The sequence below is a fragment of the Sciurus carolinensis genome, unplaced genomic scaffold (assembly GCF_902686445.1).
Source record: "Sciurus carolinensis unplaced genomic scaffold, mSciCar1.2, whole genome shotgun sequence".
In the NCBI taxonomy this organism is placed as follows: Eukaryota; Metazoa; Chordata; class Mammalia; order Rodentia; family Sciuridae; genus Sciurus; species Sciurus carolinensis.
Window position 1 is genome coordinate 99119 of NW_025920306.1, and position 27632 is coordinate 126750.

A 27632-nucleotide genomic window follows, 5' to 3' on the forward strand; every position below is an offset into this window, starting at 1 on the left:
ATTCATTAGAGAAGATGTCAAGGTTTCCACAGAAGAGGAGTCTGGGGGAGGTGGAGCAGTGCCCTCCCTTCAGAGTTATCACATTTAGGGACAGGGTGTGCAGTGATGTGTGAGAGGAAAGAAGCACCATCCACCAACACTCCCTCAAAACCGTTGGGTTCTCTGTGTCAGACCAAAATGAAGCATTGAAAGCAACAGGAGCTTAAGTCAAGCATCTCAGAGGATATGCTGTGGGTCTGATGACTTAGATAATCCTGCATTCTGCATCCCAGTGAAGGGACCTGCAGGGCAAGGGGAAAGTGGTTCCTCCAGAAGAAAGCTTGGTCTCAGGATCCCAGCAACTGCTGCAGGGTCACAGGAAAAAGACACCAGCCATGGCAGAGCAGCAAGGGGTACCATGGCAAGAGCCACATGCTGACTGATCCACCATGTGACTGTCAGTCAGGTAGCAGGTTTACATTTATTTGCAGAAGAGTTGTTCTCATTTAGCTGAGAGAAACATTAAAAACACTAACTAAAATCTGGAGGGAAGGGTCCAGATCTCTGTAGGACCCCTCTTCCCAACAGTGCACAATTAATCACTCACACCCTCTGCAAATAACAAGTGCACAAAAGAGCCCCTGTCTCACCCCAGGGCAGTGGAGCAGCCCTGTCCTCACATGTGCCCAATTGAAGAGGAAGAAAGTCTGTGGCTTCTGTCACATGCATAGTCAGGGATGCCAGTTACATTCACCTCCACCCAATAGTATCTTACTAGGAAAAAAGGGTGAGGAGATGCAGTTCATACTTGAGCTTCCAAAATCTCAGGCAGTCACATGCAGAAGGTTCATTTTATACTTTCTGATGGGATACTTTAGGTGGAGCTCTTGTCCAGGAGTGTCCCTAACACTTACTGGCACACACACCAGTCCATGCCCTACCACTACCTCACAACTGCTCCTGAGATGCACCTGCACCTCCAACACCCAGCCTCAAGGTATGTGGAAAGGAGAAGGAAGGAGAAAGAAGGGAAGTGTGGGTAGAGCACAGAGGAGGAGACAGGAGGAGGAACTAGGTGGAGCCAGGAGGGGAAAGTAAAGAGACATATGTATAGAAAGGCAGGGAGAGAAAGAGAGTGCACTGCCACCAGGAGAGGGAGGGCCCTGGCCAGGCACTTGCAACCCTGGCAAGATATCCTTGGTTATTTGCAGGATCAAGATCAGAGGATTCCACAGAGACTAGAAAAGAAGCTAAGAGGGCCAGATCTGTCTTTGACAGGTGAGTAGAGAGCTGCATGACATGAAAATAAGAAACTCAAAAACACTGATCAAAAATCCATCAAATAAATCCAACAAGTTTCTTCTTGCTTTCAAGTAAAAGCAGAATGTTAGGTGAGTGACCATGGTCTGCTCACCTTCTCCCATAAGTGGCACTTGTCTTGCAGTTCCCTGTGCTGTCACTGCTTCTCTGATTTGTTCAAGTTGTCTGTGATGGGCTGACAGATCTGACTCCATGAGAATGTTATAGGCCAGACTCTAAGGGAAATGACTAAAGAGACTCCATTTTGCTGAGACTCCATGTTATGTAGGAAATAAGCTTCTCCCATGGGAACACCTCTGTACCCATCATCAGTTACTTAGCGTGACATGTTTAGTAATACAAAATGACAATTCTTATGTAATGAAAGATTGCTCTCTTTTGATTCCTATTGCTCCTAAACAATATACCATGTGAATGGTGATTGTGTGGATGTTAGTAACCATTCTTTAGTTTGTACCTAGGAAAGGGTTATTTTGACCCACTTCCCCCTCTGTCAATGATCTCATGATGTTAATGTGTAATTTTGAATCATAGCAACAGACACTTATGATTAATGCAATTTTTGGTATAAGAACCCTACAACCCTGTGGTCAGGGCTGTTCTCCCAATAGCCATTTTTTGGGGCATTGTGTGAGACAGTCAGCCGGCCGGTTTAATAAAGACTCTCAAATTTGGACTTCTCAGTGGTGATCGGTCTGTTCTTAAGTTGTGCCCCATAACATTGTCCTCCCTTAGGATCCTGCTCAGGCTCAACCTGTGGCACAGCTCTTCTTAAATCCCAGTGCCCCCTATCATTGTTAGCCTCTTGGCCTCTCCTTCCAGCAAAATAAGAGTAGGATGGCTGGAAACAGGTGGAGCCCCAGGAGCTGGAAGGCTGGTGTCCAGGACTGGCCTCATAGAGCAGCTCCCAGACTGTGTCCACACCAGGTGGTGGAGCGGGGGACACCTCTGTCTTTGTGTAACTTGCTCAAGACTCCAAGAACAGGAAGAATGCATCCTGCATGTCAGCCTGTGTCATGTGCCCCCAAAACACATATGTGGTGACAGGCCTCCTGGCTTCTGCAGAAAAAGCAACGCCTACATGCACTGTCCTTCTGAGCTGTAGCCATGAGCAAGAGGCAGGACATCCATGCATAGGGTGAATAAATGAAAAACAAATGTCCATTGCCTTCCTCCACTCACTTTTCTTCTGTGTGCAAAACACTCTCCTCCCATGCCCTCCTGTATTTTAATTGTTCACACAACTGACTCCCTGCTGTGAGCTGTGTGAGAGCTGTCCCATGCCCCACCCATCCTTCTGCCATGACACTGAGAAAGCAGTCGATCCATCTTTGAAGAAAACCAGATCTATTTATATGTACAAAACATCAAATGTATTTCATAAGATTCAATTTTAGCTTATTTATTCTCAAATTCTCATGACAGAGAAGCAGTATGCAGAGCCCACATAGTGACAGACTCCTGGCCAAGCTGAGGGAAGCATTTAGTTAGTTTCTATTAGAAATTCCTGTCCATCTGTTATGGTAATGATTTGCACCCACTTAGGAGCTTCTCCTTCACACATTGCATTGGAATAATAGTGACAATACTTCACCTTCAAGTCATTAGGAAACCATCACTGTGGTGCACAAAAAGACATGAGCTCTTGGTAACTGTAGTCCTACTTGCTCTGGAGTCAGGGCTTTGGTAGAAAAGGTATATATTAAGTCCTTTGGATCTGAGAACTCTCAAGACCTTCATTTGGGTGGTGAGGTATTTGCATAGAATCTACCACATCCTCCAAATACAATAAATCATCTCTAGATGACCTACAATACCTAACACAATGTGTTATGTAAATTGTTGTAATAGTGTATTGTTTAGAAAACAATAATAAAGAATGTCACTCAGTATAGATGCAATACTTTCCCAAGAATTTTTATTCTGCAGTTGGTTGAATTCACAGATGTGGAACTCTCAGATAGGGTGGGCAGACTATACTCTCTGGAAGTCACTGGATGTGCAGTGGAAACCTGCCATGTGGAGATTCTGAGTCCATAAGGAAAGAGACATTCAGTAAAGAAAACAAATGAATGTATCCCTAAATGTGGCCAAGGGCTAAAGGTTCAAGAATAAAGGCCTGGGAGGGAGGGGCCAAGATTGGGAAAGCCAGGTTGAGTGTGAGTCAAATACCCTCAAAGTCGACCTTTATATTGAAACTTCAAGGATGATAGGAGCCTACAGTCCATGAGGTGTCTCTGGGCAGGAAAGTGTGGCACATGGGAGACAGAGAGAGGTGGTGTAAAACCAGGGAAGGGAGGGGGACAAGTGAGGAACTTGGATTTCCTCCCAAGTGCAAAGGAAAGTACTACAAAGGGAGGCATTCACAGCCCCACTTCTGGGTACTGCTGCTAAAGCTGTAGGCGTTCAGCAGGCGAGGAGAGGAATGGGAAGCTAGGACCCATCCTTTTAAGACCCTGGAGGAATTCTCCCAGGAAAGTTTGGAGAAATATCTACATAGTTGGGAAAATATAGAAGCCTAAAATATAGAAACATAAGGAATTTGCCCAAATGTCACAACCAGTGAAATGTGGAGGGGGACCCTGAATCAGATCTGCCTGACTTCAGAGTGGTGCTGCTTCCTCTCCACCAGTATGCTCTCAGAGGTGCTTTGAGTTCCCTGTGAAACAGAGAGTATATTTATTCATTAGAACTTCCCTAGGTGCAGGGAAGCTGCCCTGTTCATAGCACTCAATAACACAGCTATGAAAGTTACCTCACTCAGCTGATATTTATTATTTGTTAAGTTTCAACCACCCCATATCATGCAGCATCAGTTACAAGAAGGTGAGTAGAAGTTGACTCAGCCCTTCAGAGCCTCAACGTATACAGAAACACTGAGTGTTTACACAGGATGAGGGACCACCATGGATCAGCCTCAGGCATGCTTTTGTTTGAGAAAGACAAGAGGACTTTGATGAAACTGGCTTCACTGCCCAAAGTCACAAAGAATGATGGATGCCAAATCCTGCAAGAACATAACATGTGTCACCCATCAATTTGCTTATATACACATGTGAATGCTCTCACATATAGACATAAACACACACACATTTGCACTACTAGCCAAATCCCATAAGAACATACGAAATTTGCCCATTAATTTTCTTTTATACACATATACATGCTCTAACACGCAGTGCAAACACACCCAAATTTGCACTACTAGTCAAATCACATAAGGACATAGCATGATTTCCCCATTAATGTTCTCACATACATTTGCACTACTAGCAGAATTCCATAAGTATATAGCACACTTTGCCCACTAATTTCCTTATACACATGTGTGTGCTCTCATGCACAGGTACATAAAAACACACATTTGTATTACACCTATTGACCAAGTTTACATTTATCTGTCCCTCTATGATGAATGATTATAAAGTGATGCTCTCTTATCTTTAAAAATTTGCAAAACAATTGCATGAATGTTAAAATACATTCTACTTTGGTCCTGGAAGACTTTCTACCTGAGTCCCTTTACACTGTCCTTTTGACTGTGAGGTCAATCCTGTATCCCAGGTCTCCTTCCATTCTTAGAGGAAAAGATGATCCCCAAATTACTCAACTTTTCAACCTTTGGCAATTTTTCCTAAGCTGAATCACCAGACAACTCTGTCTCCACACTTATAGACAAAGTGCCAGTCCCTGTCAAGTTCCATGTATTCTTCCCATCACCTGAAAAGCGCCTCTGCCATGTAGCACTTCACAGAGACTGACAAACTTCCCTCCCAGCTCCAACTCTGTTCCCCACAACACAGTGAGCCTCTCCAACATCTGCAGCCTTGCTGTTGGGTGACAGAGGTGTGCTAAATCTCATGGAGTGAAATGCAGTGTTTGATCTGTCTGACCTGTGCACACCACAAAACCATCACCTCAACTGAGCAAACATTTATCTTCCTACCTCCACAGCTCCTTCCAGCAGGAAAGTCCTTTGCCAAACTCACTCCTGCAGCTGCCCTATTCCTCACCATGTGACCCTGTAGAAGGGCTGCCCAAGTGCCTCTTGACATGGCAGCTGGGGACACATGAGAGAGGGGTAGAACCCCCCATGGGCACCTCCAAAATAAAAGTTGCAGTCTCTTTTTAACCTAACATCAGACATGACATCCTGCACCTGTACCCTCTTCTGTTGGTGAGAAGAATGCCTTCAGCACAAACCACACTGGAGGGGAGTGTTATGGGTCAGATCTGAGTGTCTCCCAAGATCATGTGTTGAGAGCATGGTCCTCAATGCAGCAAGGTTCAGAGGTGGGGCTCTTAGGCAAAGGTTAAGGCTGACCTATTAGTGAATTAATCCATTTTTTGTATAAGTTCATTGATAGTAGAATGGACTATTGGGAGGTGTGACATAATTAGAGGAAGTAGATCATTGATAGTGTGCTCTGGAAGGGTTCATCTTGTTACTGACCCCTTACTGATGCACCTACTTTCTGGCAACCCTAAGCCAAGCAGCTTTATTCCAACATGCCTTTCCATCATTATGCTCTGCCTCACCTTGGGTACAGAACAAAGGAATAGGCTGAACATCACTAAACTGCTGAAACTATGAACCCAAATAAACATTTCCTCCTCTAAGTTGTTCTTGCCAGGTATTTTGGTCATAGCTACAAAAGCTGACAAACACAGAGAGGGATGGCTGGGGGATCTCATGGGAGACTGTCTCCCACACCAGTGGTTTCAGACCCTCACTCCTTGGTTCAAAGCATTTCTTGTTGCCCTGGCTTCCTCATCTCCTTGCTTTGAGTCCCTGCAAGTGAAACTACTCATCAGCTCTCCAAGTCCCAACGTTAACAACTTCAAGTTCCTGTCCACTTTCAAGCTTCTATCTCTCTGCATTGTTATCATTTCCTCCCTCCCTTCCAGCAAATAGGTCCTATTGGCACAGTACCTGTCACAGTGTCAGTGCCTAGGAGAACTCAACAAATATCTGTACATAGGCCAATTTCTGCAAGTCTTATCTACTCCTACAAGGTCATTGTGGAGAGCATCCTAGTGTACCTTGGAACTCCTGGAACTCCTCAGATGCCCCTAGAACTTCAGTTATGTTACATCATATTCTCATTTGCTGTTTGTCTTCATTAGTGCCATTTACTCTACATTTTTAAACTTCTTAGAAACCAAAATAAATTCTTCATGTTACAGTATCTATAGAGCATCATGTATGATTACATGTATAAGTTATTTTAGTGATAACTATTACCTATGCAACTCAAGATGACTTGTGGAGCTCCTGCATATGATTACCTCTCAAGGTTTTTTTAAATCAGGGGTTGAACCTAGGGGTATTTAATCACTGAGCCACATCCCCAGCCCTAACCCTAACCCCATGGCATGCAAAAGACAGTGGAACAAACCATTTTGCATGCATGGCATGTGAACTGGCAGCTGGGGGAGCCAATTTCTGGCAGACCGGTGTCTGACTCAAAAAAGAAGCCAGGCAAACCCATGCTGTGCAACAGAGGGTGTGCCTATGTGACCAGGAGAAAAATCAAACATGGAGAGAAGCTTATACAGGGCAACACTGGTCGTGAAAAACCACCTGACTTCAGCCTCCCATCTAATCTGACTGCTGGCAGGAGTGACTGGGAGAGCAGTGCCTGACTGGGAATTGGAAAGGGCAGGGGAGGGAGAGATTGAGTTTGGAGACTGAATCAGAGACCAGGAATCATGGGGTCCACAGGCAATGTGGTGGGCTAAGAACAGGTTTTTACACTACATGAGTGAATTCCAAAGGAGACTCCTGGTGTGCAATGTATCAGCATGGTGGATCAGCAATTGCTGGACCCTGGAGGTGCACTGACTTAAAATCTCCAGACCAATTGGTATTCAGTGAAGAGACTGGAGCAAACATAAGCCTATACCCTGCCTCCAGGAGTTCTGCCCCCAAGATTAACACTCTCACCCAAACAACCCTAGTATTCTGTGGATGGAGTAAGCATCATACTCCAGACAACTGCTGAGAAGGGAAGCTGAGAAACTTTTGAACTCCAGCAGTAACAATTGTCCAATTTTTCATTGAGATTTTTTTCTTTTCTTTTTTTCTCTCACTTTTATATCATATTTTAAAGGGGAGGGCCAAGTTATTATTACTTTAAAATTTGAGTTTAATGCCAACCAATTTTGTTGGCATTAAAACTACAGGCATTTTAAATTTGAATAATGGCTTATATACCAAAATTCAGTAATTAAATTTGGCAAAAATGGGAGTAGTTTTTCAGTAATTACAGACAAAAGGCAAAAATCAATTTTGGGAAACATAGACAAAACCCATGTTTACAATGATTGTGCCACAGATTTAAACTTCAGTAGTGCATTAGTAATCTTCACGTTTAGATCTTCACTTTGATGTTCAAGAGCTGTTTCTTGAAAAAAAATCTCAGTATCTTGTGCAAATAAATAAGTCTTCCATGTGCCTTAGCACACACTTAAAATTTCTCCACTGTATGTATACAAAACACCTACCTTGCTGGCAGGCCAAAATACATACTTGCATAACAAAACTATAGTGTACCTCTCAAGTATGAACAACATAAACATAATACATGGCATACTATTTACAAAGTATATAATATAATACAAGCTGTTTGTATGTAACTTTTTAAGCTCATCTTTTGCACCTGTATGTTGCAACAAGGCAAAATTCCATTTTTGTACCAATTTTCTTTTAGAGTCCAGAGATTTGGGGAAAACTGTTCTACAAACATACTGAAATCTAATTTTGAACTTTCAGCAGCATTTTTAAGTGCACTGCCAAAAGCTCCTTATTTTGGTTGGAATTTTCAACAGTGCTTCCCATCTAGTGACTAGGAGGCTTTGGAAAAACACTGGGAGAAAGTGGATCACTAAACTTTGCCCCAACATAATTTTCCTTTGTGCTCACTTCAGTTAGAAACGCTCATTTCTTCAAATGCATATTTTTAATATTCTCAGTATTTTTAAAAAGCTTTTTTTCCTGCTTCTGAATTCTATCAGGCAAAACAGAATCCTGACAAAAGTTATTTTCATTCCTTTTGGCAGAGGTGATCTTTGTTAGTGGCAAGTGATATTTGCTTTTCTGTTTATCTTTGGCTGTTCACACGAGTGTGTACCAAGAAAAAGTTGGCTATGGGGAAAGGTAATTTTCTCCAATTTTTCCATCTTTGATTTTAAAACCTCTTCTCTCTGTGGGGGTTAGCCAGGTGCCAGCACTACTGTGATCCAGAGACAGGGCTCACTTCCTCAATTCAGTTGCAGCTGCAGGATCAGGGACCAAGACAGTGGCCAGGCCTGGGACCCCTGTGTTCCACTTCAGCCAGTTGCCAGGCTCTGGTCACCCTCCAGGTTTAACTAGTGGTGCTGGTACTGGTGGAAGCAACTAGGTAACTGCCCCACCAGGCTGACCTGCTCATTCTTTTTTCACAACTTCTTTGGTGCTGCCTCTGGGGTGCCTACTGCAGTGGCCAGGTTACAATTGGGTAGAGCTGCTAGAACAGGTTGGGGAGTCAGGCAGGGGCTGTCTCCCCCTAGGAAGTGAAGGAGGAAAAGGGTTGGGAGCAGTTCACAGGGGGTCTTGGATTGGAGTTAAAGGCAGTGTGTGGTCACCATAGGGAGGGCCCCCCAAAGTAACCATGGTTGAAAAAACCAAGGAGAGCAAGATGGCCACCCAAGATAAGCAACTTCCACTGCAGGAAAGAGAGGACAGTCAAAGCACTAGGATGCAGGCAGCTTGGCAGGAAGAAGAGAAAGAGGAAGTGATGACAGTGTGGCTGTTGCTGCTAAGAGAGCAACAGAAGAGCACAGGCCATGACTGGGATGGAGGCAGTGTGGCAACAACTTTTCTACCATTTTGGAAGTCAATTATTTTTCATGGATCACTTTATTGAGGACTGGGATATCTGAATAGTATATTTCAGTTTTGTTTTATATTCTTTTATTTTTACATTTTTCTTTCTATTTTTAATTTCTTTAAAATTTTTACTTTATATTTTTTTCTGTAACTTATCTGTTTTCCTGGATTCTCTTTCTCTCTTTTCTCCTGCTAATGGCTAACCTTTACTTCTTTGCTCTTTCCAGATAAACATCACGTTCTACCCCACTTCTGCTCTTTGTCCACATTTGAAATAGTAAACCCTTATGAAAACTTACTGTTTTTATTGTAGGCAATAACTGAACACATCATTTCTGTTTATTGCAATAAAACTGTAGATGTCTTAGTAGGAACTCTTTGGTTTAAGGCTGTGTATTGTTTGCATTGATCACTGTTATTATTTTTCTCCCCATTGAAGACAACTACTGGAAACCTTCAGGGACACTATAAGTCTACAGCTTTGAAACTGTACTGCATCAGAGTCACACTGCTAGATGGGTAGGAACACAAACAACATGAAAAAGTAAGGGAACAAATCACCCCCCAAAAACCAAGATACTCCAATAATAGAATCTATTGACACCAGAGTGGAAGAAATGTCAGAGAAGGAGTTTAGAATATACATAGTTAAACTGATCTGTGAGGTAATGGATGAGGTAAGGAGTAAAATCAGAGATGAAATTCAGGAGGTAAAAGATCATTTCAATAAAGAGAGATTTTGAAAAGAAATCAAATAGATAAACTCAAAATGAAGAATGAATAAACTAAATTAAAAATTCAATGGAAATTATGACCAACAGGCTAGATCACTTGGAACAGAATATTAAGCAATGAAGACAAAATATGAAATCCTTTATTTCATACTTTATTTATTTAGTTTTTCCACAGCTTTATAGAGTTAAAATTGAAGTACAATAAAATGCACATATTTGAAGTATGCAATTTGATCAGTTTTGACATGTATGTAACCAAAGCAATCAATATAAAAAGCATTTCTATTACTTTTTTTAAAGTTTAAAGTTTAAAATCATGCATAATGTGTTTCCTGCATGATTTATTACATTAGAAAGCAATCACCTTAAGGTATATAGAACCACACAACACCCCCCAAATGACATCTATTTCAAAACTGAATGTCACACTCATAAGTACCTCAGAGGCCAAGGAAGAAAGCACAGTAGAACTAAATAAAAAGCACTGAAATAAGTAATAAAAAAGCTTAATATATCAGTATCTCTGGGATGAAGCAGTTCTCAGATGAGCATTTATAATTTAAAGTACTTGTATCAGAAAGAAGCTAGAATAACAAGTTACTTTTAAATTATGTAGTAGGAAGGAAAAATATGAATAGGAGTAGAAATATATGAAATAGGGAAGAAGTAATACAGCTAAAATTTGGTAAAATTCAAATAAGTCTAATAGAGAATAAAGCAAGAACACAAAATTAATATAAAAGGAAAGGGAACTATCAAAATAAATAGATGTTAAAAAATATATCGGGATAATATAAATGTATGCCAAAATATGTGATAGCTTGCATAACATGGTCCATATTAGAGAAGGATCTGTGTTCTGCTGAGAAGAAAGTGTATTCAGTCATTGATGGATGAAATACTCTATATATGTATGTTAAGTTTAAATTATCAATTGTCGTTTTTAGTTCTATAGCTTCTTTATTTAGTTTTTGTTTGGAGGATCCATCCATTGGTGACAGAAGTGTGTTAAAGTTACCCAGCATTACTGCATTGTGGTCTATTTGATTTTTGAAATTGAGAAGAATTTGTTGGATGTATATAGATGATCCATTGTTTGGGGTATAAATATTTATAATTCTTATGTCTTGTTGATGTATAATTCTGTTAAGCAGTATGAAATGGCCTTCTTTTTCCCTTTTGATTACTTTTGACTTAAAGTCCACTTTATCTGATATGAGGATAGAAACCCCTGCTTGTTTATGTGATCCATGTGAGTAAATATGTTTTTTCCATCCTTTCTACCTTCAGTCTGTGAATGTCTTTGTCTGATATAGATGTCTTTGCCTGATAGGCATGGTATTGGCACCAAAATAGACAGGCAGACCAATGGTACAGAATAGAAGACACAGAGTCAAACCCACATAAATACAGTTATCTCATACTAGACAAAGGTCCCCAAAACATATAATGGATAAAGATAGCCTCTACAACAAATGGGACTGGGAAAACTGGAAATCCATATGCAGCAAAAGGAAATTAAATACCTATTTTTCACCCTGCACAAAACTCAACTCAAAATGGATCAATGATCTAGGAATTAGACTAGAGACCCTGCCCCAAATACAAGAAAAAGTAGGCACAAATCTTCATCATGTTGGCATAGGACCAGACTTCCTTAACAAGACTTCCAAAGCACAAGAAATAAAAGCAAGAATTAATAAATGGGATGGATGCAAACTAAAAACATTTTTCTCAGGGAAGGAAACATTCAATAATGTGAAGAGTGAGCCTACAGAGTGGGAGAAAATCTTTGCCACACGCACTTAAGATAGAGCACTAATCTCTCCACAATATATAAAGAACTCAAAAACTTAACATCAAAAACACAAATAACCCAATCAATAAATGGACTGAGGAACTGAGCAGACACTTCACAGAAGAAGATATACAGGTTATCAACAAACGTGTGAAAAAAATGTTCAACATCTCTAGTAATTAGAGGAATGCAAATCAAAACCACCCTAAGATTCCATCTCACCCCAATTAGAATGGCGATTATCAAGAACACAAGCAACAATAGGTGTTGGTGAGGATGTGGGGGAAAAGGTGCACTCATATATTGCTGGTGGGATTGCAAATTGGTGCAGTCACTCTGGAAAGCAGTATGGAAATTTCTCAGACACTTGGAATGGACCCACCATTTGACCCAAATATCCCACTCCTCAGTTTATACTTGAAGGACTTAAAATCAGCATACTACAGTGACACATTCACATTAATGTTCATAGCTGTTCAATGCACAATAGCTGGATTGTGGAACCAGTATAGATGCAATAGATGAATGGATAAAGAAACTCTGTTGTATATACACAATGGAATATTACTCAGCTATAAAGAAAAATAAAATTATGGCATTTGCAGGTAAATGGATGGAGTTAGAGATTATCATGTTAACTGAGAAAAGCTAATCTCAAATAATGAAAGGCTGAATGTTTTCTCTGATAAGAGAATTCTGATACATAATGGGATGGATGGGGGAGATGGTAAGGGAAGAATGGAGGAACACTGGATTTTGTAGAAGGAAAGAACGGGAGGAGGGGCAAGGGGAAGGAAAGACAGTGAAGTGAGACAAACATAATTCCCCTATGTACATGTATGATTACATGAATGGTGTGACTCTACATCGTGTACAACCAGAGAAATGAAAAGTTGTACCCCATTTGTTTACTGTGAATCAAAATGCATTCTGCCTTTCTGCTGCCATGTATAACTAAACAGAACAAAAAATAAAAGAATTAATTAGAAGTACAAGAGAATTGCGATGTACATATCAAAATCGTTGACATTCTATGAAGGCAGTTCTAAGAAGAAAGTTCATTTCATTGAGTTCATTTATTGAAATAATAGAAAATAGCCAAATAAATAACCTAACATTACATCTCAAAGTCCCAGAAAAAGATGAACAAATCGACACCAAAAGAAGTAGAAGACAAATGTATAAATGCATTCTACTGTCACGTAAAAGTAATTAGAACAAATTAAAATTTTAAGTAAATCAATGAAATTGAAATAAAAGAAACAATTGAAAAATTGAGAAAAAAAAGTTGGTCTTTGAAGAAAATCACAAAAATTTATAAAACCTTAGCAAAGCAAACCAAGAGAAAGAGAGAGAAAACTCATATTGCTACTACTCATGGAAGAGAAGGAAATATGACAGACACTACTGAAATACAGACGATAATCAGAAACTATTTTTATTGGAGTATTTTATACTCCAATAAAATTGAAAATCTTGAAGACATTGACAAGTTTCTAGAGACATATGACCTACACAAACTGAATCAGGAGGACATACACTTTAAACAGAACAATGTAAAGCAATGAATTTGAAGATGACATCAAAATGGGAGGGGTGGGGGGAAGGGAAAAAAATAACAGAATGAATTAAACAACATTACCCTATGTAAATTTATGATTACACAAATGGTATGCCTTTACTCCATGTACAGAGAAACAACATATATCCCATTTGTTTACAATAAAAAAAAGAAAAAAAAATCTAACAAGTAAGAAAAGCCCAGAACCAAACGAATTACCTGCAGAGCTCTACAAGACCATGAGAGAAAAACTAACACAATACTCTTCAAATTATTTTGTGAAATAGAAAAGGAAGGCACCCTTCCAAACTCATTCTATGTGGCTAGTATCACCCTGATACCATAACCATACAAAGACTGATCAAGGAAAGAAAACTTCATATCAATATCCCTGATGAACATAGATACAAAAATTCTCAATAAAATTCTGACAAATTACATACAAACACATATTAAAAAAATAGTTCACCACGGTAAATTGGAGTTCATCCCAGGGATGCAAAGTTGTTTCAACATATGAAAATCAATAAACATAATTCATCACATAAATAGACTTAAAGACAAGAATTATATGATCATCTCAATAGATGCAGAAAATATTTGACAAAATACACATCCATTCATATTCAAAACACTACTAAAACCAGAGATAGTAGGAACATACCTAAACATTATAAAAGCTATATATGCTAAACCAAAGGCCAACAGCATTGTAAATGAACAAAAATTGAGAGTATGCCCTCTAAAACTTGAAACAAGAAAAGGAGGTCTTCTTTTACCAATTTTATTTAACATAATCCTTGATATTCTAGCCAGAGCCATTAAAGAGAAGAAAGAAAGTAAAGAGATATGAATAGGAAAAGAACTCAAACTAACCTTATTGCTGATAACATGATTATATATTTAGAAGACCCAAACAATTCCACTAGAAAATGTCTAGAACTTATAAATGAATTCAGCAATGTAGCAAGATATAAAATTGACACACATAAATCAATTGTGTTCCTATACATCAGTAATGATTCTACTGGAGGAGAAATTAGAAAAACTACTTCATTCACAATAGCCTCAAAAAATAAAATACTTGGGAATCAATCTAACAAAAGATATGAAAGACTGCTACAATGAAAATAACAGAACACTAAAGAAAGAAATTGAAGAAGACCTTAGAAGATGGAAAGTTCTCCCATGCTCTTGGATATGAAGAACTAACATGGTAAAAATGACCATACAATCAAAAGTGCTATAAAAATTTAACACAATTCCTATTAAAATCCCAATGACATTCTTCAGAGAAATAAAAAAAAATTAGTCGTGAAATTCATTTGGAAAAATAAGAGACCCAGAAGAAACTAAGCAGTCCTTAGCAAGAAAAGTAAAGCTGGAGGCATCATAATACCAGACCTTAAATTATACTACAGAGCTTTACTAACAAAAAAATTATGGTATTGGCACCAAAACAGACATGTAGACCAATGGTAAAGAATGGAAGACACAGAGACAGACTCACATAAATACAGTTATCTCATGCTAGACAAAGGCACCGAAAACATATGTTGGAGAAAAGATAGCCTCTTCAACAAATGGTGCTGGGAAAACTGGAAATCAATATGTAGCAAAATGAAATTAAACCCCTATCTCTCACCCTGCAAAACTCAATTCAAAGTGAATCAAGGACTTAGGCATTAGAACAGAAATCCTGTGCCTATTAGAAGAAAATGTAGGCCCAACTCTATATTATGTCAGCTTAGGAACCGACTTCCATAACAAGACTCCTAAAGCACAAGAAGTACAATCAAGAATCAATAAATGGGGTGGAATCAAACTAAAAAACTTCTTCACAGCAAAGAAAACAATCAATAATGTGAAGAGAGAGCCTGCAGAATGGGAGACAATCTATGCCACCTGTACCTCAGATAAAGCATTAATCTCCAGGATATATAAAGAACTCAAAAAACTTAACACCAAGAAAACAAATAATCCAATCAATAAATGGGCAAAGGAACTGAACAGGTACTTCACAGAGGAAGAAATGCAATTGGTTCAACGAATATATGAAAAAAATGTTCAACATCTCTAGCAAATAGAGAAATGCCAATTAAAACAACATTAAGATTTCATCTCACTTCAGTCAGAATGGCAATTTTCAAGAATACAAGAGACAATAAATGTTGGTGAGGATGTGGGGAAAAATGTACACTCATACATTGCTGGTGGGAATGCAGATTAGTGTAATCACTATGGAAAGCAATATGGAGATTCCTCAGTAAACTTGGAATGGAACCACTATTTGACCCAGTTATCAAATGGTTTATACCCAAAGGACTTAAAATCAGCATCCAATAGTGATGCAACCACATCGATGTTTATAGTAGCTCAATTTACAATAGCTAAGCCAACTATGAAGCCCTTCAATAGATGAATGGATAAAGAAAATGTGGTGTATACACAAAATGGAATATTACTCAGTCATAAACTAGAATGAAATTATGGCATTTGCAGATAAATGAATGGAGCTGGAGAATATTATACTAAGTGAAATAAGCCAATCCCAAAATACTGAAGACCAGATATTTTCTTTGATATGTAGAGGCAATTCACAATAAGGGCTGAGTATAGGAAAGAATAGAAGTACTTTAGTTTAGGCAAAGGGTAATGAAGAGAAGGGATCAGGAATGGGAATAGGAAAGATAGTAGAATAAAACATATATATATATAGGTATATATGATTACATATGCATATATGATTACATGACTAATGTAATTGTACAACATGTACAAACAAAACAATGAGAAATTATATTCCATATATGTATAATATGTTAAAATATATTCTACTATTGCTGTGTGTGGTGGCACACACCTGTACCCCAGCAGCTCACGAGGCTGAGACAGAAGGATTACGAGCGCAAGGCCAGCCTCAGCAAAAGTGATGTGCTAAGCAAGTCAGTGAGATCCTGTCTCTAAATAAAATACAAAATAGGGCTGGGGATGTTGCTCAGTGGTCAAGTGCCCCTGAGTTCAATCCCTGGAACAAAAAAAATACTGCTATCAATTATAACTAATTAGAACAAATATATACATATTTCCTTTGAGGAGATGTAGGCAACTGATATTTGGATAGATCTTGAATTGTGAGAAATACAAAATTATGATAAAAGAAATACGTAAAACTAATACTGACCAACTTAAATCATATTAGGATTGAATGTTAAATAAGCTAAGATATTCAAGAAGAACTGATGGACTATGAATTAAATTTTGGGTTGTATTCATCATATCTTAGAAATCAACTTAAGACATAAGTTTTTAATACATTTTTATGTAAAACTAAAAAATAGTGATTTGTAATATTTAGTATTATAATGATACATGTATTTAAAAAAAAATAAAATAATAAAATAAAATTGATGGATTAGCTGTTGTTGGTGTCTGGGTCTGCCCTTCCTGTCTGTCCTCTTTTCCACCCATTGCTGGTGCACTTCCTCATGCCTCAGAGATCTAAGCATGCCACCTCCAGGCTTGATGGCTCTCCATGCCTCAGGAAAAATGCCAAATACTTATGTAGACACCTCAAAGCAGAGGCTGCAGCTATCTCAGAGCAGAGGTTGCAGGAGTAGGGCTGGGGTTTAGTCATCTGCATTGAGATTGGATGGATTGACACACACACTAGACATGATGATGGAAGAATGCTCATTCAACAGGAGTGGACCTCAGGGCATGGGGGATGGACTGATGGATGGGGCATGGCTCCTACAGGTGATGGTCCCTGCCTTGGAAGTCATGCCTTTTTGACCCATTCTCAGGTTGCAGCCTCCTCTCATGTTGGAGGGCAAGAAACACTGACATATGATAATCCCAACTGATATTTAGTACCTCAGTTTTCAGGGAAAACTGGCAAGAGAAGTGAACCAGGAGAAAGGGTATTCTTGAACCAGAAGAAAGGGTGTTCTCCAGGAGCTGATGAGCTGCCCTGACACACAGAATGGGTTTCCTTGTGGATATTTCAGAAAACAAAAAGTCTAGGCAGCCCTGAACTTTTCCTGAAGGCAGCCATGATGTCTGATTTGCATTACTTGAAACCTGAAAATAAAACTTGTTTCATTAGTCCCAGCATACAGTATACCTGGAAGCATCTTCTTTCCCTCATGCCTTTCCAGGGCATTAGAAGTTCTTCCCAAGCCTTGTTCAGTTGTCCAGGCTCATTTCTCTCCTTTTCTTCTTCAGGGTTAAAGAAGGGGAAGGAGGAAGAGTGAAAGGAAAGACAATACCTGCTTGTGTGCACAGGAATCTCACAGAGGTGAGGACAAGGGCCAGGCACTGGGGCCATGCTTCAAGTCTAATGCTGCCTACAGTGTCTTTCTGTACTGCTCAATTCGGGTCAGCTATATATCCTGTACTCTGCTACAGGACTGGCAGGAAGGGGTGAACTTGGGCCCAGGGCATCTTTTTACAATGTCAGTCCAGTTGGGGAGAGACTGGTGCCAATTGCTTCTTCCCTTGTTGTGCTGATGCTCTGAGTTTCTCCCAAGGGGAAGATCAGATGGTGGCACTGGAGAACTGAGAAGTACAGTGATGGCTGCCTCAAAGCAGGTGTGTGTTCAGGCAGGGCTCAAGGAACATGGATTTGAGCCTTCAGTGAGTGCCTTTGGGGACTGTGGCCATCCATCCAGGCCAGAGAGGATGCTCAGCATACCATGCTGCACAGTAGTGACCACTGTCCCCAAGCAATGTCCTCACTACAGCAAAGGATGACTTCTCAGGTCTCATCAAAATTATGACTCTGGCCTTTTGAAGTCTTTTCTGGACACTTTCATGGAAGTTCTGAAAATGGAAGAAAAAAATACAAAGCATTATTGATGTGTGCTCATATTACAGCTTGAGTGAGGAATAGATGGATTGGGGCCTCCTCAGACTGTGGAGGATGAGACTGTGCAGGAAGGGCACTGGTTAGGGCCTCCTCAGCATGGAGGACAGGGCTATGTGTGAAAGGACACCACTGAGGCCTCCTTAGCATGGGGGATGGGGCTGTGTGGGTGGAGAAAGACAGTGTTGGGGCTTCCTAGTCTGCCTTAGCTTTGGACAGAGTTAGGGTCTCTTCAAGGTCACTAATTTTCAACAGCCACCTGGTCTAGTTTCTAGACTTGACCACTTGTCTTAATGGTCCCTGCTCAGATCTGTATTTCTGGCATCCTGCTTCCCAGAAATTGTGACTCTAGATTCCTAATGAATTGCTACCCAGTGGGTGTTTATTATACCTGTGCAGAGGCAGATATCCATGTTTCTTGGGGATAGCTTCTGGGCTGATGTAGATAGTCTGCTAGCTCAGATGTCCCCCATCCATGGCCTACAGGACATCCATAGGAACTTTCCAGTGGTTTCTGCCTGGGCATCTGTGACTTGTGGCTTTATGCTGCATAAGAGACTCTGAGACAGTATTTCCCACCTGAGGTCAACCCTTATAGCTGAGTTATTTTTCAGATACAGTCCTGTTAAATACACCATTTTCCCTCTCTACTTCAAGAGTATTGTTTTTAAATGTTGTGGTGATGGGAAGAGATGAGGAGAGGAGATGAAGCAGAACCCAGGAATATTTTTAGCCCCAGGGAGAGTGAGTCTGAACAGTGATTGCTGTTTTTCTGTGTCCAGAGTCATTTGGGAGGTCCCCCTCCATGGCCAGGGGAAGCTACACCTCCAAGTTCTCCTTCCTGGGGGCCACTACTTCCCAGAGCCTTATGGAAGAGCCCAGGCCCCACCCTGACCTTTCCTACTGCCTGGGAATGATAATAAAAGAGGGACTTTTGTTTAGAAATCAAAAATTATCCTTAGACTCACAAATGATGAAATCATTAGGAGGTTAAACCTCTTGCAGGGTGAATGTGTCACATCTTAACTCACATGGTTTCTCTGGGGACTTCAGGACTATGAGGACTCCATGTCATGCACTCCCCATTATTTTTGCCTTCTCCATTTTAGGGGCAGAGCATCACTTGCAATCAGAGACAAGTAAAGAATTTCTGGAGAAGTCATGCCTCAGGCTTCCAGGACTCAAGGCAGGGATGAGGAATGTGGTGGCTTTGTTGCCACTTGCAACTGTCATTATACCCATGTTAAGAATCAATATGGAAGTCACCATGTGTCTTGATACCTCTGTAGGCAGTCCGTTGGCAGTCCATACTTCACATATTTCTTCATAGGGCAATCACAATGCACCCACAAGTTAGAAGAAAGGGGAATTACTGAGCTCATGGACACCCCACCCTTAGTACCACACAGGGATCTCAGAAGAGTATGTCCAAAGAGAAGTCTTAATTTATGCTGTTTCCTGAAAAACCTTCTAGAACTTCGCAGTCTGATGTAGTAACCACTGACTCTACATAGCTATTTGCATCTGAACTCAGTAAAAGAGTGGAATCTTAGTTCTGTCCTCAGGGGCATGTGTGGCACTTGTGGCTGCATTCTGTCACCATGGGGAGCACAGGGCAGACTGTCCCAGGAGCAACAAGCCAGCCTCTTCTCACAACTTACCCTGACTGGTCATGGAAATGAAGTTGTGTGGTCCTTTATCTCACCCTTAGTCCTCATTCGAAAATAGATCCTGGGACATGATTTCCTGGGGCCCGCTGTCCGGGAAACTCACTGGTTCCTTCTCTTAGACAGAGGACCTGATTTCCCTGTGAGAAGTGCTAGCAGCTAGCACTGCACCTGTGGGTGGAGAATGCCAATAGGCAGCTCATGACACAGAATGGTCCTGTTATTAACAGATGTCTTGTGATGATTAAACCTCACAGACAAGTTATTATTATATTTTTAACTTAGCACAAGTTCAATGTAACTGCATTTCTCTATTCTTCATGATTTACTTTATCTCCATATTTCCTGCTTACCAACTGACTCTGCCCTCAAATTGTAAATTAATTGTGATTATTTGGATGAGTGATAACAGGATTTCTATTGCTCCTAATATTAAAACCCAGCATTTTTTTTTATTGTAAACAAATGGGATACATGTTGTTTATCTGTCTGTACATGGCATAAAGGCATACCATTTGTGTAATCATAAATTTACATAGGGTAATGTTGTTTGATTCATTCTGCCATTTTTTCCCTTCCCCCCTCCCCTCCCACCCCTCCCCTCCATCTATACAGTCCTTCCTTCCTCCATTCCTGCCCCCCTCCCTAAACCCAACTCCAACCCCAACACTAACCCTTCCCACCCCCCATTATGTGTCATCATCCACTTATTAGCGATATCATTCTTCCTTTGGTTTTTTGAGATTGGCTTATCTCACTTAGCATGATATTCTCCACTTTCATCCATTTGCCTGCAAATGCCATAATTTTATCATTCTTTATGGCTGAGTAATATTCCATTGTATATATATACCACAGTTACTTTATCCATTCATCAATTGAAGGACATCTAGGTTGGTTCCACAATCTGGCTATTGTGAACTGAGCAGCTATGAACATTGATGTGGCTGTATCTCTGTAATATGCTGATTTTAAGTACTTTGGGTATAGGCCAAGGAGTGGGATAGCTGGGTCAAAAGGTGGTTCCATTCCAAGTTTTCTAAGGAATCTCCACACTGCTTTCCAGAGTGGCTGCACTAATTTGCAGCCCCACCAGCAATGTAAGAGTGTACCTTTCTCCCCACATCCTTGCCAACACCTGTTGTTGCTTGTATTCTTGATAATCGCCATTCTAATTGGGGTGAGATGGAATCTTAGGGTGGTTTTGATTTGCATTTCTCTTATTACTAGAGATGTTGAACATTTTTCCATATGTTTGTTGATTGCTTGTAGATCTTCTTCTGTGAAGTGTCTATTCATTTCTTTAGCCCATTTGTCAATTGGATTATTTACATCTTGGTGTAGAGTTTTTTGAGTTCTTTATAGATTCTGGAGATTAGCGCTCTATCTGAAGTATGATTGGCAAAGATTTTCTCCCACTCTGTAGGCTCTTTCTTCACATTGCTGATAGTTTCCTTTGCTGAGAGAAAGCTTTTTAGTTTGAATCTATCCCAGTTATTAATTCTTGCATTTATTTTTTGTGCTATGGGAGTCCTGTTGAGGAAGTCTGGTCCTAAGCCGACATGTTGAAGTTCTGGACCTACTTTTTCTTCTATAAGATGCAAGGTCTCTGGTCTGATTCCGAGATCCTTAATCTTAAGATAGTGTCTCTATCTTCTTGTATTTGGTAACATTAGCTTTGTGGCATAATATATGGTCTATTTTAGAGAAGGATCCATGTGCTGCTGAGAAGAAAGTGTATTCGCTCTTGGTTGGATGGTATATTCTATAAATGTCTGTTAAGTCTAAATTATTGATTGTGTTATTGAGATCTATGGTTTCTTTGTTCAATTTTTGTTTGGAAGATCTGTCCAGTGGTGAAAGAGACGTGTTAAAATCACCTAGTATTATTGTGTTATGGTCTATTTGGTTTCTAAAATTGAGAAGGATTTGTTTAACATACATGGATGAGCCACTGTTTGGGGCATAGATATTTATGATTGTTATATCTTGCTGATTTATGCTTCCCTTAAGCAGTATGAAATGTCTCTTTATCCCTTCTGACTAACATTGGCTTGAAGTCCACATTATGTGAAATTAGGATGGATACTCCAGCTTTTTTGGTGTGTCCATGTGCATGGTATGTTTTTCCCCATCCTTTCACCTTTAGTCTATAGGTATCTCTTTCTATGAGGTGAGTCTCTTGCAGGCAACATATTGTTGGATCTTTCTTTTTAATCAAATCTGCCAGTCTATGTCTTTTGATTGATGAATTCAGGCCTTTAACATTCAGGGTTATTATTGAGATATGATTTGTATTCCCAGTCATTTGGTTCATATTTAAAATTTTTGACACATCTTGGTTCCTCCTTTATTTGACAGTTCCTTTATGATAATTCCTCCCTTTGCTGATTTGCTTCTTTGTTTTTTATCTCTTCCTCATGAAATATTTTGCTGAGAATGTTCTGTAATGCTGCCTTTCTTTTTGTAAATTCTTTTAGCTTTTGTTTATCATGGAATGATTTTATTTCATCGTCAAATTTGAATGTAAGTTTTGCTAGGTATAAGATTCTTGGTTGGCATCCATTTTCTTTCAGAGCTTGAAAAATGTTGTTCCAGGCCCTTCTAGCTTTTAGGGTCTGGATTGAAAAATCTGGTGATATCCGTATTGGTTTCCCCCTGAATGTAATTTGGTTCTTTTCTCTCACAGCCTTTAAAATTCTGTCTTTATTTTGTATGTTAGGTATTTTCATTATAATGTGCCTTGGTGTGGGTCTGTTGTAATTTTGTGTATTTGGAGTCCTATAAGCCTCTTGGACTTGATTTTCCATTTCATTCTTCAGATTTGGGAAATTTTCTGATATTATTTCATTGAATAGATTGTTCATTCCTTTGGTTTGTTTCTCTAAGCCTTCCTCAATCCCAATAATTCTCAAATTTGGCCTTTTCATGATATCCCATAGTTCTTGGAGATTCTGTTCATGATTTCTCACCATCTTCTCTGTTTGTTCAACTTTGTTTTTGAGGTTAAATATTTTGTCTTCAATATCTGAAGTTCTGTCTTCCAGGTGTTCTATCCTATTGGTTATGCTTTCTATGGAGTTCTTAATTTGGTTTATTGTTTCCTTCATTTCAAGGATTTCTGTTTGTTTTTTTTTCAATATCTCTAACTCTTTATTGAAATGATCTTTTGCTTCCTGAATTTGCTCTGTTAACTGTCAATTGGTGCGATCATTCAATGCCTGCATTTGCTCTTTCATCTCATCGTTTGCTTCCCTAATCATTTTAATTATGTACATTCTGAATTCCCTTTCTGTCATTTCTTCTGCCATGCTGTCGTTGGATTTTATTGATGTAACACCTAGATTTGTTTGGGGCATTTTCTTCCTTTGTTTTCTCATATTGTTCAGGAATCAGTGGGTCATTAAGATATTGCAGATTTCCTCTATCAACTTATAATGTCCCTGAAGATTGCTAGTATATCCCCTCTTATCCTTCAGTAGCCTGAAGTCTTGGAGGAGGTTGATAATGCAGAGCTCCACGAAGAAGCTGCCTCTCTAGGGGTGGTGACCCTCAGGTGGCGTATATTCCCTGCTAGTGGGCAGAGGTGCCTCCACTTGTTGACCAATGGTCATCCAATGGGGAACTAGACTGCAGGCTGAGGCAAGGCCTGTTTGTGCCTGTGTCTCTGGTTTTACTGTCCCTGTGGGAAAACCTCCCCCGGCCGGGAAGAGTCACTCGGTGGGGACGTCTCGCTGGTCAGTTCCCCTCCTAGAGGTTCCCCTCAATCTACAACTACCACCTGGGCTGGGCTGTCTTCCTCTGCAACGATCCCAGGGTCTCGGACCTACGTCCTGGGCCTGGGAGCCTCACCCTTCGCAGGCGAGTCTCCTTAGGCTGCCTCTCCCAGAGAATCTGCCCACAGCCCTGGAAACTTCGCTCCGCCCCTAGGCGTGTCTTTGTGCGGCTCTTCCAGCAAGAAGCCACCTAGCTCCTGTGACCCTGCTCTGCACCAATCACCTGGCTATGCAGCTCCTCCTCTGAACCACCACCTGGAGCCCCGTACAATAGCTCCGAGACCCAGAGACCCGCCACACACCTCCTCCTCCGGACAGCCGCCCGGTTTCCGACGCAGTCACTAGGAGTCCAAACAACTCACTTCGGGTCTCCTCCTCCTGCCAACCACCCGTAGCCCTAGGCAGTCACTCCAAGTCCAAGTGACCCGCCCTGTTCCTTCTCCTCCTTTTTGAGGTAGCCCCCCAGGTGTTCAGGAGCGATGGCTCCAAGACCAAGTGACTCACTACGCTCCTCCTCCAGGCAGGCCACCGGTGTTCAGGAGCGGTCGCTTTTAGTCCAATCAACTCACCACTCGCCTCCTCCTCTGGCAACCGCCTGTGGCTCTGATGCAGTCACTCCTAGACCAAGCGTCCCACCACTCTCCTCCTCCAGGCAGGCCACCAGTGTTCTGGAGCAGTTGTTCTGAGTTCAAACAGCTCGCCATGCAGCTCCTCCTCTGGCAACTGCCTGTGGCTCTGATGCAGTCACTCCTAGGTCAAGCAACCTGCCGCGCTCCTCCTCTTCCTCCGGGCAACCTCCCGGCGTTCAGGAGCGCTCGCCCTGAGTTCAAACAGTTCACCACGCAGCTCCTCCTCTGGCAACTGCCTGTGGCTCTGATGCAGTCACTCCTAGAACAAGCATCCCGCCGCGCTTCTCCTCTTCCTCCGAGCAGTCCCCCGGTGTTCAGGAGCCCTCGCTCTGAGTTCAAACAGCTCACCACGCAGTTCCTCCTCTGGCAACCACCTGTGGCTCTGATGCAGTCACTCCTAGACCAAGCGACCCGCCGGGCTTCTCCTCTTCCTCCGGGCAACCCCCCGGTGTTCAGAAGGGGTCGTTCTGGGTCTAAACAGCTCGCCACGCAGCTCCTCCTCAGGCAGCTGCCCGGAGCCCCAGTGGTTGCTCGAGTCCAAGCGCTGTGCTGAGCCGCCTCCTCTACGATGATCCCAGTTGTCCGCGTTTACCGCTCTAGCGGGGGGAGGGGCGTCTCGCCGAGCAACTCCACTTCACAAATTCCCTGCGTTCCGGGGCTACCGCCCCATCCGGGATGCCTCCCCAACAGGAGAGACTCACCTGGCGGCTTCGAGTTGATCCCAAGTCTCTCACTATCTCCTCTTTTGAATCTTTCATCCTGGAGCAACGTGAAATGCAGCCGCCCTCTAGTCCGCCATCTTGGCCCGCCAAAACCCAGCATTTAAAATTCAAAAGCGCATCTTAAGAGCTGCCCATCTTAGCATTTTCAGAGCCTTGTTTAGATTCTCAGTAATTTTTACCAAATTTATTCAAACCTTTGATTGAACTCTGTTAATAGCATTTTAGGAAATACATAAGACATCTCCAATTAACTTCCCTGAAACATCTTTCCATTTATCAGATGTTCTTAGAGGCCTTTAGAAATTCCCAAGGGGTTGAAGATTAGCTTGTGGGGGCTGGACAAGAAAGGAGACTTCATTGTTAGAATTCTCCATGTCAACCATAGGCCATCACTCTGCTATTGTGCTGCCTATCCTAGTATGGAACACAGAGTTTTGTTCCATGGACTAATATTTGAGAAACATGAAATAATGAGCTGAGAACAGTCTAAGGTTGGGGTCCAGAGACTGTCTTGAATATTCCCCTCAAGGTCAGAGTATTATCAGTCCAGAATTCAGAGACTTATCCCATGGAGAAACTAAAGTCCAAGAGAAAAACAGGTCTTGGGAAAAGACAGGCTTCATTTAGTGACCTAAGAATGGAGAAGAGGCTTTACTCACAAATCAGGGTTGGAGGGGTTTGAGGGGCTACAGATACAGGATAGGAATAATGAGAGAGGTAGGCTAATAAAGGGGAGGAAAATTAATTTCTCTTCTAAAGACAGGTGGAGGTCTTCCAGGAACTCAGTGCCACCTCTTTTCACTCTTTTTATGGTCTCCTGTTTCTGTTCATGTTGGCTGGTAAGTGTTTTTAGCCTGAAATGGGGAAAGGAGAGAGACACTAGGCAAACCCAGGTCAAGTCAGCCCTGTATGGTAGTTCCACACCAAACATTTCTCAAATGATCAACATGTCTATATGAAGAGCTAAGTAGAATCTGAATGACACATTAAGGCAGCAAAGGAGATAGACACAATATGAAGGCAGAGATGTTAAGCATCTTCACTCCATTCCAGGCACCCATGGGACATGTGCAAGCCCAACTGAAGAGTCAGAGTTTTCAGCAAATGTGGCGTCAGGTCCCTGAAGTGTGAACTAGGCACTCTTAAGCAAAGCCAGTGGAGAACTAATAAAACATTGCCTACCTGTGTGACCTCCAAAGTTAGTGACTTTATGTCAACTAAAAGCCAGTAAAGCTAGAGGGTTTGTTTAAGGTTTTCCTTGGTAAGAAGGGTGAAGGTAAAGGATTGGACATGAAGATTGATTACGTGCCACTGCTTCAAAGTGACCCATTTGTGATAACTGAGTCACTCCTGTTTACCAAAGGAGACAGTGTGGACTTCCCTAGTGCTTCTAGTGCTGTGGAGTGACCTGGACCTCAAGTTTGATCTGGACCCCAGGACACTGACCCATCCACCCACAGAGGCATGTGGGACCCAGGAAGCTTCTAAAGGCCTAGACCCCAGCTTCTGCCTCTGCAGAAGTAGGACCCCAACACTGCTCCTTTCCACCACACACCCTTGCTCCTTGTCAGCTTCTCTTTTGTATAACTAATTTTTTTTACATGGACATGTCTTCCTCCAGGATCAAAGCTGCTGGTTTCATGTTTCTCTTGGCTCCCTCACTGTTCTGTGCTTGGCTAAATTCTAATGAACTCTGTGGCACAGAGGTTTCCTGAGAACTTATAATTTATCCCAAACTGTGGGCTTATTACACATTGTCAAATAGTGTAATCTAGCTTGGTATTAGTGTTTAGCCAAGCATCAACACAAAGGGCACAGGAAAGGCCATGAGAGAAAGAAGGAAACAGTTGCAGCAAGTCAGAGATGGAAGTGGAACACAGGGAAGGCAAAGCTGATACACACCCAAACATATAGAATGCTATCACTACCACCCTGATTTCTAGGGTTCTGTGGATAGAAAGGGAAATCTCCCCTGGTGCCTCTGATATGGGAAGTGGTCTTTGTTGTTGGTTGATCTTTTTACTTAAAATGAGTTCTTTTAAAAAAAACTACTGAAGCCATTTTCAGCAAGACCAAAGGCAACTGCTGGTGAATCAAAGAACAGATTAGAATGTCATTGGGCATCTTTTCTGTTCAGGTAGACTATGGTGGCACATCTCACTTTCACTTAATCTCCCAAGCCACCCCGAGGGGAGATTTCTTCTAACAATTACAGAGGAAGGGCTCCAGAGCAACCAAGTCTCCATAACTGCACAAGATCATGATCAATGAGCAGCAAATCTGAGTTTTAAACCAGAAATTCTTAAAAATAATAATTTATTGAGGTTAAATTCACATACCCTAAAGTTGACTGTGTTAAAGAGTACAATCCATGATATTGTGCAATCACCCCCCCTGTCTGGCTCCAGTTCATTCCATCACTCCAAAAATAGAACAGTGATTAATCAGTTTCCTGGCATACTTGTCTGCCAGCCCAGAAAATGTTTATCCATTTTCTCTCTATATATTTTCCCATTGTCTGGACACTCCATGTAAGTGAAGCCTACAAACATGGTCCTTCATATATGACTTCTTTCACTGAGCCTCACACAGGTGCCATTGTGTTCCATTTACTAACCTGCAGAGAGCAGGCCCCAATGCCTGCAGTAGGAGGGGACTATGGTTGCTCTAAAGTGCTAAACTCTCTGTGTGAAACTCCCAAGGAATGAG

General features: G+C 41.2%; 1 pseudogene; it reads right to left on the reverse strand.

The window, feature by feature from the left end:
- Positions 1–8056: 8056 nt before the first annotated feature.
- Positions 8057–27632, reverse strand: part of LOC124975559 (proline-rich nuclear receptor coactivator 1-like) — a 53665-nt pseudogene continuing 34089 nt past the window's right edge.